The sequence below is a fragment of the Protobothrops mucrosquamatus genome, unplaced genomic scaffold (genome assembly GCF_001527695.2).
Source record: "Protobothrops mucrosquamatus isolate PMUCROS unplaced genomic scaffold, P.Mucros_1.0 scaffold1150, whole genome shotgun sequence".
Classification (NCBI taxonomy): Eukaryota; Metazoa; Chordata; class Lepidosauria; order Squamata; family Viperidae; genus Protobothrops; species Protobothrops mucrosquamatus.
In genome coordinates, this window is record NW_015387365.1 from 63,716 (window position 1) to 68,983 (window position 5,268).

The window sequence follows — 5,268 nt, forward strand, 5'->3', positions numbered from 1 at the left end:
TCATGGTTGGTCGAGCTCTGGATCTATACATTGCATGTAAAGCATGTGCCAGAGCAAAAACGCCATTGTAGATATTGTAACTTTCACCTGTCATGCTTCTTTCAAAAGTGTAATTTGGCACATTCTGCATTTTCTCATTTCCTGTACATGTTTTTTCTCCCTTAGGAGGGCTCTTTCCTGGTTTATAAACCTTGCAGTCAAAGACTATTTCCCACCATAGAGGAAGAAAGACATCTCCCTGGGGGTTTAAGGGGTCTAAAGACAGGAGGAAATGGCTGAATTCTGAGACATCCCCGGAGTGGTCCCTAAAATGCAGAGCTCCATGGAAAGGCTTTATAAATCGAAATATTCTTTGAGTTCCATGCATACTAAGTTTCCAATGAGAAGTTAAGATCCAAACTTTCCCAAATGATGTCTTTCTGGAGTTTTCATAAATAATCACAGTCAATTGTACACTGCTAGTAACAGCAGAGTCTCCAAGCAGAATAAGCACTTCTGCTTTAAGCCAGGTAAGGGCATTGAGAAGAAACTTTTCCATCCTAATTTGAGTATCATCTAATTTCAACTTTTCAGTGAAGGCCAGGCAGATCTCCTTCTCCTTGAGCATTGGTGTCAGAATTGAAATGAAATGTTCTCCATTGTCATCTTCAGGGGCCAGAAGCCCAACCCAGTTCCAGTGGAAATGCAGGAGCAGCTGGACTAAACCCACATATTGATGAAATTCCTTGGGATTGATCCAGAAGAAGAAAGGATAAACTGTTCTCTCTCCTTGAGAGAACTCAAAGCCAACACCGAGCTAGAGAAAGTGAGATTCTTTTTTCAAAGACAAAGTAAAGGTTGATGTTGACTTCAGGAGTCACCATTGTGTGGTTTATGGCCCAGCTGTCAGCCTGACACACTCTGAATGGCCATCAACCTGATACAGAGAATAAATGACACTAAAATGATGGTTACCCTTTATCAAATATAAACTAAGAGTCACAAGCTCGTGATATGCCCCCCCCCAAAAAAAACCCTACTTTTGGTTTCATCTTTGGCTTCTGCATATGCTTCTGATCTTTGTCTACTCCATACTGTAATCAATAGAGTTACCTGTGGGACCTTAAAAATGCTGAAGATCGAGGCCATCTGCCTTGAGGACTTGGCATTGAGACCACCAATGATGGACAGCAGAGTGTCCTGCTGGTCACATTTGTAACCTGGAACCGCTCGGCTTTGTGAGGAGAGCATGGAGAGGCTATTTGAGGAAATAACTATCTCAGTCTGGAAATGGCTATAGATGTGGAAGCCTAGTGTGATGTTGGGGAGCAGAAGAAAATCCATATTGACCTTGGAGATAGCAAACATCAATGCAAGGAACTGCTGGTAGTTACTGGGTATGAGTCTGTAGTGAGAAAAACATTGGGGAACATTAAAGGAAAGCTTGTGCATGCTGTTAGAATTTGCTTCACAGTTTGGGGGGGCATTCTGGTGGAGCACCTCTGAAATTTCATTGAGTTTGGGGTTTTTTTCAAAGGGTCTCCCATGGCTAAAGTTGTATGACTTTGTGAGAAAGGAGATAAGAATTTCCATCCATATCATGAACTGTTTTATAGCTCTCTATCATCTTTCCCATTTCACTATACTCCAGTGACTGAAATCCTTCCCAACTGCTCCTCTTTCACAATAATTTAGAGTTTCTCTTGGAGAAGCTTCTTCTGGTGTGGTAAACATTGCTGAGCACAGAACTATAGTGGGGGGTCACCTCATAGATTTACTGAAGGCCATTATACATGAGCAATGCTGATTCCAACACTGAGAGAGATTTTTATAGCTCCTGAACACTAGAAGAAGATTGAGCTATAAAGTTTTCCACTGTCCAGGTTAATATTATAATTCAACTTCTTCACTATGCCAGCATAGTGCCCCTCTTCATTTTTGTTTTTATCATCTTCCTGAGGAAGAGATTGAGAATTCCAGCCCTTTTTAAACACTGGATACATTATTGAGAGAAGCACAAAATGTGCACTACACCAGGACAGTGCAAAATACTAAAAAAGGTATTTCTGAAAGGGGTCCCAGAATTTAAAGCAAAGAGAACATATATGCATGTTTCTCCTCCAGCTGAAACTTACGCATAATCTAAAACAAGATTCACTGTATTAAAGTCTGGGACAGAAGATGTTAAAATGGTTCCCAGAGGCAAATTTCCACCAATAATGAGATCACCAGGCCTATAGTAGCTTTCCTGTAAGTTCATAAAATCCCTGAACACACATATGGTTTGGAGTCTCTTCACAGACGTTGGAACTAGGAGCCAGAAGAGCATCAGCAGTAGCAGTAGCATGACTCCTGCCAAGTCAGTCTTGTCACCTTCCCTCCTAGAACAGAAATCAAAATTTATGGAGAAACTGATTTAAAGGTTACTCTTGAAATCTCATTGGAAGTTGATCAAAAATAACCTCATCCCTGCAACCTGGATGGCCCCAGGGCAAATTTATATCAGAAATGCTTCTTCTGGTTTGGACAAAACTTAGCAGCACTTATTTGTGCCGCTGCTGATAAAAACAGGATCGCCAACATGATCGCCAACGTCCGATAACAGATATGGCCCAAGAAGAAGAATGCTTCTTCTTACCTGTGTTTGGGCCATGACCATAGAGGAAATAAAGGCATGTGAGTCTCTTCAAACCCAGGAGTTAGATCTTTGCAAGACAGGCTAGGGTGACATGTTTTGCTCCTCATCTGGAGAACTGAGAGATATTTTTTAAAGCAGGTTTTATCTTGGAAGATTTTGTGTCTAGAAGTCCACAGGGGATACACTAAGAATTACTGTACTTCTGATAATTGCAAGGAAAAGCAATTGTTCTACCTGTGTGGTGATAGCTTCTCATACACTAGAATGGAAAAACATGTTTGTGTTTCTTGTAATGCCCAGAGCAGATGGAGTCATGGTGAAGTTGTCAATTTGACCTCCGTGAAACTGACTTCCTGCATACAAGAGGGAGTTTGGCCTGTACCATAGTTGGTCAGCTTGTATGAGTGCCAATGGGGTTTGGTGGCACATGAGAATCTGTTGTACCCTTGTAACTGTTAGTGTTACAAGGAAGAACCAGTTTTTTTAAATAATCACATGGCAGGGAATGAAAATAGAAATTGGGATAACCAAGAATAGGTGCATACTGTTATGTGAATCTCTCCTTCATCTGAAGGTGGTTCCATTCAGTGTTGGTTGGAGTGAGAGAATGAGCCAAATCCATCGACTATCAGAACGTATCAAGAAGGCCTTCTCAGTTGGAGGTCAAGTATCATCCATATGTTGATGATATTCCATTGTAGAACAACTGATTGACCAAGTAGTGCTGTGAAGGTTTTACCCAAGTGCATGAATGTTGGATGGAAAGGAAGAGCCTCAGTTTGAATCCTAGCAAAAACAAACAGCTGTGCATCATTGTTCCTCCCAGAAGTGGAATTTTTATCTTTGGTTCAACTTTGGTGAAATTGCACTGAAACGCTTAGGACTCTTATGCAATCTTGGGTCTTCCTGGACTATTAGTTTCTGCTCAAGGACAGTATGGCAGCTATCTCAAGGAAAGTCTTTGTAAAAGTTCTTTCAGGTGCAAAACCTTGGGACCATATATGAAATTCCAATTAATTAATTATTAGTCATGCTAACAGGAACCTACTCCCCTAATAGCACTATCTTGGTGTTAGATAAGGATCAATGGATAAAGGGGGATTGGACTTAGTTCATTTGTGGCTACATAGAGACTTTAGGCTGATTCCTCTTTTGACTAAATGCCCAGGTTCTATCACTCCTCCTCAGTTTGTTAAACAGTTTGTTAAACAGAACAAAATTGAGCCGTGGAGAACACCCATGAGAAGAACAGAGAGGATAGAGACAAGAGTTGTGGAAGAGCAGAAAGTCTGCAGTTATTGGGAACAATCTACTCCCAGCTTGAATTCATCCTTGAGAGATTGGGTTGTTCCCCTACCTCTGAATGATTATTAATTTGCCCCCTACTGAAGAAACAATTGCTGGGCCACACCATACTGGACAATTTTGGTGGACCTTGGATAAATCCTCATTTCTTTGAGGGATCAGGCCCAGTATGGGATAGAAATGGCATTGGTTGCACTTTCAGATGAACTTTGTAAAGAGCAGGTTGTGGGTAGTGCATACATTCTGGCTCAATGTGACCTCCTTGGTGGTCTTTAATTTAATCAACCATAATGTGTGGGAAGTCAGGAGTCCAGACAATACAAATGAAAATAGTTTATTGTATTTTGATGCTTTCTACAAAAATCTGATCTACTGTACTAACATCATTGTCATCATTATACATTCTGTTTTGTCAGACTCTTGGCCACTCATAACCTGTAGACCAAAAAAAAGAGACGATTAACATACTGCATATGTTATGACATACTTTGCTCATTCCTCTTGGGGCAGTTCTTCCCCAATTCTGCCTGACGTTGATGAGCAGGTGTAAATGGGTGGGGGATTAAAACCCTACCATTTCAAAAATAATTGAGTAATTGTAGGGAATTCTATTAAGCCTCAACCTGTCTAATGAAACAACTATATATGTTCAAACAACGAATCAGCGAACACCTATAGGCAAACAAAGTCATTACTAAAAGCCAACACGGGTTTGTCAAAAATAGATCATGCCAGACAAATCTTATTGCATTCTTTGACCAAGTGACAAAATTAGTGGACCAGAGGAATGCTGTGGATATAATTTACTTGGACTTCAGTAAGGCATTTGACAAAGTAGACCACAACCTACTACTCAAGAAGATAGAAAAATGTGGGTTAGACAGCATCACCACCAGATGGATCCGTAGCTGGCTGACTGGCCGTACTCAGCGTGTGGTCCTCAATGGAACCGCATCTACATGGAGGGAAGTGTGAATGGGGTGCCCCAGGGCTCTGTTCTGGGCCCAGTGCTCTTCAACATCTTCATCAACGATCTGGACGAGGGGATAGATGGGGAACTCATCAAATTTGCAGACAACACTAAGCTGGCAGGAATAGCCAACACTCCAGAAGACAGGCTTAGGATACAGGAGGATCTGGACAGACTTGAACACTGGGCGCTATCTAACAAAATGCAATTCAATGGTGAAAAAAACAAGGTTCTACATTTAGGCAAGAAAAACCAAATGTACAGGTATAATATAGGGGGTACCTTGCTCAATAGTAGTAACTGTGAGAGGGATCTTGGAGTCCTAGTGGACAATCATTTAAATATGAGCCAGCAGTGTGCTGCAGCTGCCAAAGAA